This window comes from Zingiber officinale, chromosome 8A (genome assembly GCF_018446385.1).
Source record: "Zingiber officinale cultivar Zhangliang chromosome 8A, Zo_v1.1, whole genome shotgun sequence".
Taxonomy (NCBI): Eukaryota; Viridiplantae; Streptophyta; class Magnoliopsida; order Zingiberales; family Zingiberaceae; genus Zingiber; species Zingiber officinale.
Window position 1 is genome coordinate 26,278,648 of NC_056000.1, and position 17,339 is coordinate 26,295,986.

Here is a 17,339-nt window from a genome sequence, read left to right on the forward strand (position 1 = left end):
ATTTATTGGTATCGTCCCTAATTTTTTTAAATAATATTATTATAAGTTTTCAAAATCAAATAGTTTATCATAAATTTTCTAAAGTAATAGCAAGTTTATCACAATGCTTAATTTTTGTCAAATTATTAATGAGTGATCACATAACATTAGTTAAGATGACTTAAGAGCCTCATAAGTTAGTTAAGGGAGGTGATCCTGTCTGAACGCTGGAGAGATGGTGCACTGGACATGTGGTTGTGCGGTTGACTGAGAAAGACTATGAACCGAAGGAAAAAGGGACCTCTTCTTCTTCCTCTCTATACACACACCAAAGAGAGTAGATAAAATGTCTGCACCAAAACCAGGGAAGGAGTCCTTGACGTGGGCTCTCCGACGCTCAAGTCAGTGCGGTGCCCGAGAGAGAGAGATGAACAGTAAAGAATTTGTGCATGTAAGTAAGACTATCGTAAGACGTGCACCTGACCAACGGGGAGGACTCCCCTTTATATACCACATCTCATAACCTCCGCAATCATAAGGTGACAGAGAATGTCGGGTGTCAGAGGTTGTCAGGTAAGAGAAGACGTATAGCTTGGGAGATGATGATGAAAACTATTTTTAAAAAATCATTTTAAAAATCATTTAAAAATTCTTCTAAAAACCTTTTAAATTATTTAAAAAAATCTTTTAAAGTATTATTATCTTAAACACTCAATTAAAACTTAAAAACTTAACTAAAATTTATACTTTTGGAACCCAAGCTTACTTGGTTATATAGTATTGATTGAGTCCTACTTATTTAGTTAGACAAGATTTTAGAACCCAAGCTTTAGTTTATTTCTTATTTTCACTAATTAATGAAATAAATGATTTATTTGTTGAATTGGGTTTATATCCAAGTCTGGATTTATTATATACAACTTTTTTTATTCAAAGATTAAGTTTAAATTCTTTGATCTTGTTGTGAAGGTTTCTAATAATCATTTAAGTTTACCGACTTCACTTTTTAAAATAGAATTTCCCTCCTTAAGTTTTACAGTTTGATTTGGATTTCCATTTTCTATTGGAGAATTAATTTGTTTCTTGAGGTGTTGATTTTCCTCAAGGAGTGTTTCATTTTTTTTAGATTTAATTAATTTTTTATTAAGACATGTGATAATTTTTTTAAAAAATTACAATTAAAATAGATTGCACCTCGTTAGAACCTTCAAAAACGAGTACAAATTCGTGACTTGATTCATATTCAGACTCGTCTTATTGATTTGAGTCGCTTTCTTAATTGGGTCCGATTGCTATGAGTGCGAGGTAGTTGTGATGCTTTGATTCGTCGTTTCTGATTCTTTTGAAGACGACTCATCCCAAGTCGCTTTCAATGCCTTCTTTCTCTTGATTGTCTTAGGTTTGCCATCTTTCAGCTTTGGACACACGTGTTGTAGTGTCCTTTCTTGTTGCACCTGTAGCATATGACGTTAGCTTTGTTGCTGTTGGAGATAGACTTTATCTTTTACAGATCTTTCTTGGTAAAGGATTTCTTTCTCCTAATGAACATTTTCCTTATCAAGTTCACTAGGTGTTCTTCATCATTTGAGCCTGAGTTAGACTCAGTTTCTAGTTTAGGTTTAATTCTTGACTTTGCTTCTTTGGAGGGATCTACAAGGAGAGCAATATCTTTCTTGACCTATTTGGAGTTAGTTTGCTTATGCAGTTCTAATTTCCAAAATAATTCGTCTAACTTTAATTTTGAAAAATTCCTCAAAATTTTATAGGCATCTATGATAGATACCCATAACACATTTTGAGAAAAAGAATTTAGGGTGTACCTTATAACATCTCGGTTCTCTATCTGGTGGTTGATTATGTGGAGTCTGTTGAGGATGTCCTTGATTCTTGCATGTAGTTGGTTAGCTGTCTCTCCTTCCTGTATTTTAATATTAAATAATATATTTAATAGAAGGTCGTGTTTCATTACCTTAGCATTAGTCGTTCCTTCATGTAACTCGATGAATTTATCCCACAGTTCCTTTATATTCTCGTATGGGCTGACACAGTTCAGTTCTTCCTTCATGAGTCTAGACTAAAGGGTGTTCATCTTTGGGTTCCAATTCTCGGGGTTGAGAGGTGCTTTTGTAGCTTCGTCCATTGGCGCCTTATATCCTCTTCGAATCGAGAGCCATATGCCAATGTCGATCTAGAGGTATATCTCTATCCGCTTCTTCCAGTATGAGAAGCCATTTCCATTGAATAGCGGGGGATGAGCAGTACTGTATCTTTCATTTTAGGCCATGTGATTACTAAAATAGAAAAAATTACCAAATACCAAGACTTGGTTTTGGAGTAAGTAGTGTGGGAAAAATAAGAAGAATAGAATAAAGCTCAAGTGATGTTGCACCAATTTCGAGCAACTCACAGATATTAAAGCGAAACACTTTATCTGAAGAGGCAATAGTGTCGATTCAGATTGATTCGAAAAACTTAAAACCAAAAAAGTAAAGCAAAAAAACAAGAAAAATAAATCCCTTGCTTGATTAGTAGTTGCGTCAATTCAAACCTAATAAGACTTTGATACCACTTATAGAATTGTACGCACGTGAGAGCGAAGGTAAATCATGTGGTTTTAAAAATATATCTTTTTTAAAAATAGTACGCAATGGAAGAGATAGAACAATTACTCGGTTTGGAGCCTTTGGTGACTCCTATTGCAAGACCCACAATCTCTCAGACTGTATTGATGGGTAATCCACTATAATCCTCTTCTAGAACTGTTTGAAAACTAAATCGAGCACAATAGTAAAATAAGGATAAGTGTACAACCTACATTTTCCTTTATGTAGTAATTAAGTACTTAAAAAACTTTCATTACCCAACACTTAGAAGAAGATCTTATCGAGCTCAATGTTGGATGGCTTTTCAGTAGTAATCGAGCTTAGTAACATCGCAGTACATTAGGAGAACGAAGTCAAAGCAGCTAGAAGTTCAAAGGTTCGCTTATAGAAGTTGTAATTAAGTTGTGTTGAGAGCTTAGGTGAGCCTTCCTTTTATAGGTTGTTGAGGGTGCCTCCCTTCCTTGTTTGAGGTGCCTCCAACAGTAAATCTAATCGCCTTATCTTTGGAAATGATAACCTTTGCAACCTTCAGTTTTTATCCTCTAAAGGGTGCCTTCGAGCAGTCCAAGGCGTCTCCACACCTTGCTCTAGGGCACCTCCAATGGCACAGGAGGCGCCTTTGCGCCTTTTTATGCGAACCCGCAGTTGAAGCTTCGAGGCACCTTTGTTCCACTGTTTGTAGGATCAATGCGCGCTAGAGGAGGAGGGGGGGGGGGGAATAGCGCTCGTGATTTTTTTCACGCTTTTTCGGAAAACACAATTGAGTAAAACGTAGTGGAAGAGCAAGAATAAGCGGAAGAAAAAGCAATGCTAACAAGTTTATTTTTACTTGGTTCGGAGTCTTTGACGACTCCTACTCCAAGCCCCGTGATCATTGATCGATTTCATTGGGCAATCCACTATTAGTTTGAATATTACAAAAATATTGAAGTACAACTTTGCAACAAGTAAAGTATACCGATAACTTTAGGATCTAGAGAGCTGCACTTTCGGTTGTCGGAGTCGCGTCGCTCGATCGTCGGAGTTGCATCACTTAGTCGTTAGAGTCACTTCGCTTGGTTGTCAGAGTCACGTCGTAGAGTAGCAAGATTGTTCTTGGAGCAGTGTGTAGGAGAAAGATTGCAAAAATCAAGTGTTACTAACCATCTGCTTAAATAGCGCTCGTGATTTTTTTCACGCTTTTTCGAAAAACACAATTGAGTAAAACGTAGTGGAAGAGCAAGAATAAGCGGAAGAAAAAGCAATGCTAACAAGTTTATTTTTACTTAGTTCGGAGCCTTTGACGACTCCTGCTCCAAGGCCCGCGATCGTTGATCGGTTTCATTGGGCAATCCACTATCAGTTTGAATATTACAAAAATATTGAAGTACAACTTTGCAACAAGTAAAGTATACCGATAACTTTAGATCTAGAGAGCTGCACTTTCGGTTGTCGGAGTCGCGTCGCTCGATTATCGGAGTTTCATCGCTTAGTCGTCAGAGTCACTTCGCTTGGTTGTCGGAGTCACGTTGTAGAGTAGCAAGATTGTTCTTGGAGCAGTGTGTACGAGAAAGATTGCAAAAATCAAGTGTTATTAACCATCTACTTAAATAGTGCTCGTGATTTTTTTCACGCTTTTTCGGAAAACACAATTGAGTAAAACGTAGTGGAAGAGCAAGAATAAGCGGAAGAAAAAGCAATGCTAACAAGTTTATTTTTACTTGGTTCGGAGCCTTTGACGACTCCTACTCCAAGGCCCGCGATTGTTGATCGGTTTAATTGGGCAATCCACTATCAGTTTAAATATTACAAAAATATTGAAGTACAACTTTGCAACAAGTAAAGTATACCGATAACTTTAGGATCTAGAGAGCTGCACTTTCGGTTGTCGGAGTCGCGTCGCTCGATCGTCAGAGTTGCATCGCTTAGTCGTCAGAGTCACTTTGCTTGGTTGTCGGAGTCACGTCGTAGAGTAGCAAGATTGTTCTTGGAGTAGTGTGTAGGAGAAAGATTGCAAAAATCAAGTGTTACTAACCATCTGCTCGAGACCCTCTTTTATGGGTTGTTGAAGGCGCCTTCAACCCCATTGAAGGTGCCTCCAGCTCGGATTTCTATCCCCTAACTGCGGTGCCGATAAGCTCTGCTTTCTGCGAACTTCATCCATTTAAAGGCTCCTTTAAGCTCCTGGAAGGCGCCTTCCATCCCTGGTCCAAGGGGCCTTCAAGGGCCTGGAAGGCACCTTCAGCTTGCTTCCACGCGAAGTGGGCTAAGGCACCCGAGGCGCCTCAAACAACCTTAGAGGCATCTCGGGCACTGTTCATTCGAGTATTTCCTTGTACATCTCCCTTCCTGTAAGGCATATTAGTCCACAAACAAAATATACCCTGCAAAATAAAGTTATCACAATAAAAATATAAATAATAAATTATTTGACAGCTTCTGGACTGTCCGATTTTGACTTTTAGATTTCTCGAAAATCCTAGGTCAAATCGACACCTACTGTTCCCTCAATAGGGAACACGTCCTCACCTACTCCTCTCAGAAGAAATTACCTTTTACCAGACCGGTCCTCCAGGCCAACAAGACTTTTGCTCAATGTCTGAAACTTCAAGTCTTCATGCTAAACATTTGCTCCATGACCTGTCCAGATTTTCACCTGGTGTGCGACCATCAGGATTTTCACCTAGAGTCCCCTACTCTAGGCCCAAAGTGCTCGACCCGCTAAGACTTCTCCCAATCCCCTAGATCAGAACTTCGTGCCTAACCGTAGCTAGGACTTTCCACCTGCCTAGAGTCTACTAGGACTTTTGCCTAAGACAACTTAGGACTTTCCTACATGTTCATTCACACTTGTTAGACAACAAATAATTTTAACTTTAAACTCTTTGCCATAATCAAAATACAAGTTCAATCGTCGGGTGCTCCCTACATCAACAATCTCCCCCTTTTTATTATAGCAACCTAGTTCAAAGTTAAGTAAAGCATTGTTAGAGTGTATACTAAAAGCCTAGCTTTTTGTACAAAATATGTATTTAAAATAAAGAATTACATTGATCAAATGTCTACATTTATACTGAGTGTAGTTGTTCAATTAATTTATATTGTAGATAACATGGTGTGTGGAGTCACACACAGAAGATCATGTTATCGGTTTTTTTATAAATTATAAATAGTAGCTCACGACTAATATGGAAAGGAACAAATAATTGGAATAGTCATAGTGTAATTAGGTATTAGTTTATCTTGACTAATAAATTACACTAGTACACTCAGAGTATATTGAGCAGGACCATCTGAGGTAGTTTCTTTTTATACTGACTATATAAAAGAATAATTGTCACGCCCCAGGTAGTCCCTGTCCGAAGAAATTTCGGCAGCATCTCCCCTGTACGGCGGACAATATGAAACTCAGTATACATATATCTCTATACCTCGGCCACACACGGCCGGAATAATACAATACAATTAAGAAACAAACCACGCAGTTTATATCAACCTTCCACACAGATATAATATATGATCAATCCACGCAGTCTAATATAGAAAGACGATATAGAACCCCGAAGATATATGTAAACAGCCTACTCCACTACAACGAAGAAAACAAATCCACGAAGTAATGAAAATACAACCGCAGCGGAAAACAAAAGTAGCAAACCCGAATGTTCAATGTAAAGTCCACAATACAAACCCACAATACAAGTATATAAGGTGCAAAAGCAAAATATAATCCGACAAAGAAAATCCTCGCGATAATCGGGCTAGCGACTGGAATCTCCCTACGGCCTCAACGGTAATAAAAACGGGGTGAGTTTAATGAACTCAGTAATCCAATGTATACGTGAATATATAACTACCAAGAATATCCTAAGTTGTACCTCCTAAACCATAAAGCCTATAAGATCTCCTATCAAGATAACACATACGATAATCGAATAAAATGCAGAACCAACAATAGTACGTAGATGCTATAGAAGAATAATAAGAGGCATAACTGAAATAAATCAGACTCACCGCGAGGCTTTGGGCAATCGATCACAACATACGAGATAAAATAGTCGAGCAAAAGCGATCCCGATGATGCCAATCATACGATCACCAAATCGCATCAATCATAACGAATGCAATCCGTGTATGATACGGTCACCCCTGACGCCAATACCATCTCACACACATGGTGAGACCGAGTGGGTTGTGACAACATGCACTCTGCCATCACTGCGCCTCAAGAGTGACCGAGTGGACGGGATGTTGTCGAGTACACCTATCCTCCTACCTCAAACATAGTGAGGGAGCGATGCCTCAACTCCCAGACGCTGACGACGGGAGGGATCCTACCGCAACCCATCGTACCCACGAGCACCCCAATGCACCACCGAGCAACCCGCCATACACACCCTGAGTGTCGTGCCTGTCACGCTGTGTGCAGGCCTCATGTAGCCACCCGACGAGCTCAACAATAATGGAGTCGTCAATCGCCCAGATGCAATCATGCGATATGGTGCGTGCGACTACAGTATGACATACCTCCTCCATATATGTGTGTGCCCAAAAAGGTAAACGCATATATATAACCATGATATAAACAGCATAAACCCAAAGACATCACATATAACAATGATGTAAGTATCATGAATCCGAGAGCATGCATCACACATGTAAAGCAACTAATCCAGTAGAGTAGAGCACTCTAGATATGCATCTCTATGAACATATATATACATGGCAAGAGGTAAATATCCAATCCTGAAGTAAAGCAACTAACAGATGAAGCATGTGATAGGTATTAACTAGCTAAGACCAGGGAAGAAATAAATCTACCACTATCACTAGCAACTATATATAAACTATACATATCATAAGACAGTATCAAAAGATAAGTCAAAGGGTACCCGCCTCAAATAAAAGGTACAACCAAGCGATCCAAGATCGAGACGCCCGTCTCGAATCAGAGTCCTGTGTCAACAAACAATATATATATATTTTATTTAGCTAAATCCAAATGAATAGCTAAATAAAATCCCTAAACCTAAATTAGGGCAAAGCCCTAATCACAACCTCAATCTACATAATTAAATCTAATGGTTAATTAGGATTAGTTACCTAATCTCTAATTACCAATTAGATTAAAAATCCAATGATTGACTAGGGTTAATTACCTTAACCCTAATCATTCCATTAGATCAATATAAACAAATAAATCTAAACCTAATCACTAACCATCTAGTAATCATGTAATCCAATTATCCCTAATTCAACACATAAACCTAAATTAACCATTCTACAACAAGATCAAAAACCTACACACAATCAACAACTAGTATAATCCATCCACAACCTGCTCATAATCCTAATTCAATGCATTTACATCATGTATCAAAATCCCTACACATGATCATCCATCTAAAACAATCAAATTACACCATACCTCACGCTTAGCTCTCCCTTCTGTTGATCCACACAAGGTATTATCACTGGATCAAAGAACGCCACAGCAAGATACTGGAATTCCTCCTCACTGGACCGGATTAAGACATCATCAACAGGAAGATCACTGATCCAATCAAGAACAGAGATCAAGATTGAAGATCACGGATCAAACAATGCCTATTTACAGAATACAATGCCTCACCTTCAAGATTACAATTAGGCACGGTTAAATTCTTGTCGATGAACAGAAAGAAGGATCGGACACTACGCTAGGGCACAGTGATGGAGAGCATCAAGGGAAGGAGAAGGATCGGCCCTGTCGTCGGATCGCACTCTAGACGTCGCAAGATCTAGGAAGCTAGCTCCTCGCCTCTGTGCTTCGGACCCCAATCTGCGCCGGCGATCGGGTGATCGCAGTGAGGCGAGGTCGCGAGGAGACGTGATGCGGCGTCTGCAGCCCGGAGACGAAAGATGTCGGCTAGATCTGAACTCAATCCAATCGCGTCGGAACAGAAACTAGGGCTCGGCAGAATCGACCGAGAAGGAAGAAATCGGAGAATGAAGGAGACCGGAGACTCAACAAGCTTCCCTTCTCCTCACTCCAAGACCGATCTGTGCCGGCGGCGATGAGCAGAGTGACGGGTCGCCGATCGTCAGGAGCAGAACGTGTCGAGCAAAGGGGAAAAATCGAGGAAGGGGAGGAAGAAATGGTCGGGTCGGCGTTTTCGGGGGAGAAGGAAATAAAAGAAAAGGGATTATATAATAAAAACATTTCCTCTCTTAAATGGGTATCCCAAATAGACCTTATCTGTACCCGGAATTGATCCCCTCAAAACTCGTCGTACGAGCTCCGAAAATTTCCCAGAAAATTTCTAAAAATTCCGGAAAAATATTATAAGGCTATTTCTGAAATAGCCCTATTTATTTAAATTTTCCGAGATCTCACAATAATACCTATGTTATTATGGAAGTGTGTGTTCTTAATCATGATATAATAACAAGCACATATACTTAATATTCATTTCTTTGATTTATCAAAGGGTGCAGTTTAATTCGATAAATCAATAGGCCCGATAAGTTAGGAAATGATATTATTTATATGGTGTGTTGTTGATTATAGAATGAAACTGTATCCTAGTAATCTAGGTTGAGAATGACCCCAAGAGGAGCTCATAAGGATTGTCATGTTAAACCTTGCAGGTGGACTTAGTCTGACATGACAATAAGGATGAGTGGTACTACTCTTGGACTAAGATATTAATTAAAGTGAGTTGTCAGTAACTCATTTAATTAGTTGACATTCGGCATCTTAAACACAGGGAGATTAACACACTCATGATAAGAAGGAGCCTAAAATGTAATTTGGGATTAGTGCGGTAGTTCAATAATAATTTTTTAGTGGAATGAATTATTATTGATGAAATTAAGTTGGGTATTCGGGGTGAACACGGGAAGCTTAATTTCATCGGGAGACCAAAATCAATTCCTCCTTTCGGTCCCCATCGTAGCCTCTTATTTATAAAGTGTGATACCCACCTATACCCACCTTCCTACCCAACCTTAGGTGGCCGGCCAAGCAAGCTTGGGCCGACCAAGCCATAGGTTGAGCCAAGTTAAGGTGGCCGACCCTAGCTTGGAGCCCAAGCTTGGTGTGGTCGTCCATGTAAAAAATAAAAGAGATTTTATTTAAAATCTTTCCTTATGTGGAAGCCATGGTTTTAAAAGAAAGTTTAAAATTTAAATCTTTCCTTTTATAGCTTTCTACAAAAGATTAAGAGAAAGGTTTGATATCTTTCCTTATTTGTAGTTAAAAGGAAGATTTTAATTTTTGATAAAACTTTCCTTTTATGAAACCATCCTCATGATTTTAAAAGAGAGTTTTAAAATTAAATCTTTCCGTTTATAGTTTCTACAAAAAAATTAAGAAAAGATTTGATGTCTTTTCTTATTTGTAGATTGAAAGGAAGATTTTAATTTTAGAGAAAACTTTCCTTTTTATAAATCATCCACATGTTTTAATAGAGAGATTTTAATTTATAAAAGTTTCTTTTTATAACCAACCTTAAAGGGAAAAATATTAGAAAAATTTTTATTTTAAAAATTTCTAGAAACAAATAAGGAAATTTTAATTTTGTGTTTAAAACTTACCTTATTTGGAGCACATGAGGTGGCCGACCATCATAAGGGTTAAAAGGAATTTTTAATTAAAATTTCCTTATTAACCAATGGCAAGGAAAATAAGGGAATATTAATTATAATTATATTTCCTTATATGCCAAGACCAAGGAATATAAAAGAGGGGGTAGAGGTGTCTCACCACACACAACATATCATCTATTATTCCTCTCTCTTTTCTTCCTTGGTGTGGCCGACCCTAATCATCCTCTCCTCTCTTCTTCTTGTGGTCGAACCACATCATCTCTAGGAGTTCTTGTGGTGGCCGGATTTTGCTTGGAGAAGGAGAGAAAGGAGACTTTGCTCTTGCATCCCTTGGAGCTTAAAGGTTGGTGGCCGAAACTTGCAAGAAGGAAGTTGTCTTGGTGGTTCTCATCTCGGTAGATCGTTATCCACACAACGTCCGAGATAAGTAGAGGAATACGATAGAAAATCAAGAGGTTGTTGCTTACAAAGAAAGGTATAACTAGTAATTCTATTCCGCATCATACTAGTTTTCTTTGTATAGATTTGAAATACCAAACACAAGAGGCTAGTGATTCTAGATTTTTGGATTTGTGATTCGAAGTTGTGTTTCTTTTATTTTATTTTTTGATCTTGTGATTCGATTGTTCTTTTTGGTTAAACCTAAGGTTACTATAAGGAAATTAAATATTGAATTTCGTTAAGATTCTTTGTCGAGGCAGTAGTGGATGTTCCCATACCCAAGAAGGTCAAGTGTCTCGCTATGTTTGACCTGGGAGCTGATTTTTGAAATAAATATTTAATTGAATTTGTAACATAGGTGGATTTAGATCTATAATGTTAAGTATAGTTTTCGATCTAAGTCTAAACCTCTAAGAACATATAAGTTAAATTTGGAATCAATAATGTTAAGTTCCGTTTGCGATTCCGAATTTAATTTCTAAAGATTACAATAGGTTGTTAGGAAAGGTTCAGGACTTGTACAAAATTTTTGTACAGGGGAAACAGTACGATATTCTTAGGAGCAACCAACAAGCATAACAAAAATTAATGTAATATAAGGATTTAGAGCATAAGCATAAGTTAAACAATTTGACAAAAAAAATCTCTTATGCTCCCCCTTAATTAAAAATTATATGTTTAACTTAACTTTAATCTTTCTCTCCCCCTTTGACATACATCAAAAGATACTAAGTTAGAGAGAAAATTAATTTGTAAAGATAGTTAAAAAAAATTCTAACTTTTAATCTCTTTCAAACTTTTAATTTTAAGCTTCCTTTGAATTCATCACTTTAAACAAATTTAGCTTAAAAGGAGTTACTTAGCTTTGAAAAGGATTTAAAACACTTAGTTAAGTACTTAAAAAATTGAGCTTTTGAAAGGATTTCCTTAAAAAGTTTTAGCTAAATACTGAACTTTTTAAAAGGACTTTCTTAAAATGTTTAACTAAATACTTAGCTTTTAAAAGATTTTCTTAAAAAGTTTTAAGTAAATACCTAGCTTTTGAAAGATTTTCTTAAAAGTTTAGCTAAATACTTAACTTTTACAAGATTTTCTTAAAAGAATTAACTAAATTCTTTAGCTTTTAAAACTTGGTTAAAACATAAAAACCTAGTTAAAAGTACTTTTTTAAAAACTTATTTTTCAGATAGAAATATTTGAACTTCCTTTTTTAAATAAAATATTTAAAGTTGCTTCAAAAATAGTTAAACTTTCTTTTAAAAAAATAGTTAAACCTTAAAAAACTTCACTTCCAAAAAAACTTAAAAGGATCTTTGATATTTTGAAAAAACTTTAGAGAATATTTAACCCAAACAAACTTTAGTGCCTTAACTCCTTTCACTCTCCCTTGATTAATGCTAAAAAAAAATTTAATTAAGTGTTTTAAGTTTAGAATCCTAGAGTCTAAGCATGAGAATTCGAGGCAATAAAATCTTTAAAACAAACATTGGTTTTCCTTAACTAAATGTCTAACCTTTAGCTACTAGCTATTTACCATAAGATAGTAGCTTTCACTTGGTTAGTTAAGTTAAGCAAGTGTTCTAGTTAGTTTGACTAAACTAGATAACCTAACTTGATCAATTTAACTTGATATTTATTGTCCAGACTTATGTTGATGCACAGACATGAGCATTCTGAAGTCTAGGCAGTACCCTATGTATCTCACTCTATTCTAAGTATTTTTCATACACAGGCAAGATATTCCTAGTGTGCTTGTGAGATGCTCTGGCTAAAAGCTATGGGTACATGCTTTCTAGGGGGTAGATACTGTTGGACCCCGTGGTAGTTTTGATGTGATCAACCAAGTTGGTTAGGTCCTGCTGTGTTTGATCCCTGTGTCTGAGTGTGCAGGAGCTTAGAAACACAGGAAGTCGAGCGGAAGACGCAGCTAGCGAGAAGGACGGCACGGGAAGGGAGTCGACGGGCTCGGTGCGTCCGAAGGACGAGAGAGCTGCGGAAGAGTACTCCGGTGGGCGTGAAGAGCGTGCGCGACGTTCGAGGGATGTTAAGCCGGGACGGAAGGCTGCTCGAGGAGAAGGCCGGGAATTGGGTTCGGGTGAGCCCTATTCCGGTTGGTCGCAATCACCCAAAAGAACGGAGCTTCGGAAGCTAAAGAGGAGAAGAAAAGAAGACAAAAGAGGCTGAAATTACTGTAGCAGAAATTACTGTAGCAGTAACCTTGAAGGCGCCTTAAACACATTGAAGGCGCCTTGAACACATTGAAGGCGCCTTGAATGATTGTTTAAGGCGCCTTGAGCAGTCCAGTTTGACTGTTTGCGCTGCGGATAAAGTTTTATCTGCAGATCGAGTTGGAGGCGCCTTGGACCCTCGAGATAGACTTTCCAGGAGCTATAAAAAGGCCCCTGGAGCTAGGAATTCAACAACAACTCAAGCAATCATTGTGTAGCCATTCCTAGCAATAGTTCTAAGCTTCCAAAGTGTAAAAGGCTTCTCCGCCTTCAGCAAAGGAGATTTTTCTACTGAGCTTTTTCTTACTGCCCTGGATTAACAACCTCCTTGGTTGTAACCAGGTTAAATCCTGTTTTCTACTTAATTTCTATTTCCTTGCTTAGTTTAATTTTATTTCTGCCTTTACTTATTTACTATTGCATTAATTGAGTTGAAATCCGAGGAGGGTATTTTTATTTTGTGTTTTCAGCAATTCACCCCCCTCTTGCCGGCCTCCGCTGCACTGAAGCACTACGATCAAGACGATGGCCGGAGCGAACATCCATCCCCCGAAGTTCGACGGAGACTTCGCCACATGGAAGCGCAAAATGGAGGTATTTTTTAAAACGGATTTTGATATTCTTATTACAATGAAATATGGTTTTGCAGCGCCGAAAGACAAAGAAGAAAACACATGGAGTAAGAAGGAGCAAGCCGATTTCGTCGCCAACGGAAAGGCAGAGTTCCACCTGCTCAGTGTGCTGCCGCCGCAGGAGGTAAATCGGATCGGAAGCTACGACTCAGCAAAAGATCTCTGGGAAAAATTCCTGGAGCTACACGAAGGTACTTCCGAAGCGAAGCTAGCAAAGCGCGACATCCTCCGGAACCAGTTGACGAACCTCCGGATGAACCAAGGCGAGAAGGTAGCGCAACTCCAAGCGAGAATCAAGGAGCTGATAATGCAACTAACAAACCTTGGAGAAGAGGTAACCAACCGGGACTCTATCCGGTATGCGCTCAATGCCTTCCCGAGAACTCCAGAGTGGGCCTCCTTAGTAGATGCATACTACATCTCTAAGGACCTCGAGGTAAGTACGTTAGAACAGTTATTTTCGACTTTTGAACTTCACGAATCTCGAGTTTCAGAGCCAAATGGAGTAGAGAAGACCGGTCAGAACATAGCTCTAAAGGCAAAAGTAATCGGTTCTGACTCCGAAGCCTCGGGCGATGAATCCGAAGCAGCACTACTGGTAAAACGGTTCAATAAGTTTTTTAATTCTAATAAATTTAGACCGCAGAAAAAGAGGAATCAACAAAGAAAAAGGACGGTTCGCTGCTACAACTGCAACGAAGAAGGGCACATCAAGGATGACTGCCCGAAATTAAAGAGAAAGGAGAAAGAAAGGGAAAAATCAAAAAGCAAGAAACCAGAATCCTCCACGCACAAGAACCTGAAGGCTACTTGGTCAGATTCATCATCCTCCGAGTCAGACATCGAAGAATTCTCGGGACTAGCACTGATGGCCAACCATCAGCTAGAAGAAACGTCTAGCTCAGAAATGAGCATAGATGAAGGGGGAGGAACATCAGAAGGAGAAAGCAATGATGAAGGGGGAGCATCGCAAGATGAGGTAAGTAAGGTACGTGCCCTAAACTCTAAACAGTCTTTTGAGTTTATTAAAGCTTTGTCTAAAGAATTAGATCAATTAGAAAAAGAAAATAAAAATTTGAAATCTGAAAATAAAAATCTAAAATTAGAAATTGAGAAATTAAGAAATAGTACATGTTTAAATAGATTTCCAAATTCAAAAATTAAAGTTTATGGAAAATTGAACTGGTATATTAGAAACCATCAGGGCCAGCTTAGAAGGATACCCAAAAATTATGTACCCCCTAAGTATCTGAATAACCCTGTAGGTAGGAACCTCTATTGGGTTCCAAAATCTGTGCTTAATTAATTTTTCAAAAATTAAAAGCTTACAGTGAGAAAATTAAATATTGAAATTCTTTATGAAAGCTTTGTCTAAGGAAGTGGTTGTTGCTCCAATAACCAAGAAGGCCTAGTGTCTCGCCACGACCTGGAAGCTAAAATATTGAAAAAAAATGTTTAATTAACTTTCTGAAAAAGCATTAAACTAGAATTAAATAATGCTTTAAAAGTTCTTAAATCTTTTTAAAATTCTAAAAAGTCAGATTGTGAAAATTCAAAAATTTAAATTTGACTTAGAAATTTTTTTATTGACTTAGAATTTTTTTAAAATTCAAAAATTTGACTTAGAAATTTTTTTTGGAAAAATTCATATTGACTTAGAAAATTTTTTTTGAAAATTCAAAAATTTGACTTAGAATTTTTTTGTTTGGAAAAATTCGTTTTTGAATTAGAATTTTTTTAAATTCTATACATTTCACTTAACTTAGGTTATTTTTTTAACCCCATTTTTGCTGTGATCAAAGGGGGAGAGAAAAATACAAGTTTAGGGGGAGTTAGAAAATTTTGAAATTTCTGTTATTATAAAAAGTGTTGTAATTTTACTAATTGCAAAAAATTATGCTTAACTTGTTAGTTTAGTAATTTTTTCTTTAAAATTACTTTTTATGTCTATTTTAACCCTAACTTGAACTTGGGTTGATGCACATCAAAAAGGGGGAGATTGTTGGACCCCGTGGTAGTTTTGATGTGATCAACCAAGTTGGTTAGGTCCTGCTGTGTTTGATCCCTGTGTCTGAGTGTGCAGGAGCTTAGGAGCACAGGAAGTCGAGCGGAAGACGCAGCTAGCGAGAAAGACGGCACGGGAAGGGAGCCGAGGGGCTCGGTGCGTCCGAAAGACGAGAGAGCTGCGGAAGAGTACTCCGGTGGGCGTGAAGAGCGTACGCGGCGTTCGAGGGACGTTAAGCCGGGACGGAAGGCTGCTCGAGGAGAAGGTCGGGAATTGGGTGAGCCCTATTCCGGTTGGCCGCAATCACCCAAAAGAACGGAGCATCGGAAGCTGAAGAGGAGAAGAAAAGAAGACAAAAGAGGTTGGAAATTACTGTAGCAGAAACTTGAAGGCGCCTTGAACACATGAAGGCGCCTTGAATGATTGTTTAAGGCGCCTTGAGCAGTCCAGTTTGACCGTTTGCGCTGCGGATAAAGTTTTATCCGCAGATCGAGCTGGAGGCGCCTTAAACCTTGTTGGAGGCGCCTTGGACCCTCGAGATAGACCTTCCTAGAGCTATAAAAGGCCCCTGGAGCTAGGAATTCAACAACAACTCAAGCAATCATTGTGTAGCCATTCCTAGCAATAGTTCTAAGCTTCCAAAGTGTAAAAGGCTTCTCCGCCTTCAGCAAAGGAGATTTTTCTACTGAGCTTTTTCTTACTGCCCTGGATTAACAACCTCCTTGGTTGTAACCAGGTTAAATCCTGTTTTCTACTTAATTTCTATTTCCTTGCTTAGTTTAATTTTATTTCTGCCTTTACTTATTTACTATTGCATTAATTGAGTTGAAATCCGAGGAGGGTATTTTTATTTTGTGTTTTCAGCAATTCACCCCCCTCTTGCCGGCCTCCGCTGCACCGACAGATACCTAAGTTAAATCCAATCTTTTTGAAAATACTAGTAAAATTGGGAATTTTGGATAAAGTATTTTTTTCTAAAATTTTTAAATCATAACTTTTGAAAAAGTAATACTATAAAAGAAATAATTTTGAAAGTTTTAGAATTTATTCTACTAAACACATGCCTAATTGTTTTCTAAGTGCACTGAACTCAAATTCAGGTAAGGGTTTGTGAAAATATCAGTTAGGTTTGACTTAGACTCAACATAGTCAAGTATAATATCACCCTTAGCTACATGATCCCTTACAAAGTGATGTTTGACTTCCATATATTTAGTCCTTGAGTGGTGGATTAGATTTTTAGTTAAATTGATGGAGCTTATGTTATCAATTGAATTTTTTATATTTTTATATTTTAATTGATAATCTTTTAAAGTGTGTATCATCCATAGTAATTGAAATGTGCATTATCCCATGGCTATATCCTCTGATTCAATAGTGGATAAGGCAACACAGTGTTGCTTTCTACTTGACTAGCTTACTAGGCACTGACTTAGAAATTGCTAGCTTCCACTTATACTTTTTCTATCTAGTTTGCACCCAGCATAGTCTGAGTCAAAGTACCCAATTAAGTCAAATATACTAGTCCTAGGGTACAAAGTCCTACATAGGGTTCCCTTAATGTATCTAAGTGTTCTTTTTTACATTAGTTAAATGTGATTTTTTTACACATGATTGGTACCTAGCACACATACCTACTATAATAAAATATCAAGTCGACTTACAGTTAGGTATAGTAGACTTCCTATTACACTTCTATAATATTTTAAGTCTATTGATTTTCCTTCTAAATCAGAGTCAATTTTAACATTAGTTGTCATAGGGGTATTTATATTTTTGGAATTTTCTATTCTAAACTTTTTAATTAATTCTTTAACATATTTTATTTGAAAAACATAAATTCCTTCTTTTGTTTGATTATTTGTAAGCCTACGAAAAAATT

General features: G+C 37.7%; 1 long non-coding RNA gene across 1 annotated transcript; it reads right to left on the minus strand.

Annotated features, from left to right (window-relative positions):
* Nucleotides 1-7,438: 7,438 nt before the first annotated feature.
* On the minus strand, nucleotides 7,439-8,739 carry LOC122011398. Its single transcript, XR_006119941.1, has 3 exons — nucleotides 8,194-8,739; nucleotides 7,990-8,115; nucleotides 7,439-7,517 (listed from the first exon to the last, which is right to left on the minus strand). It is a non-coding gene; the product is annotated as an uncharacterized LOC122011398 (long non-coding RNA).
* Between the last annotated feature and the right edge of the window lie 8,600 nt (nucleotides 8,740-17,339).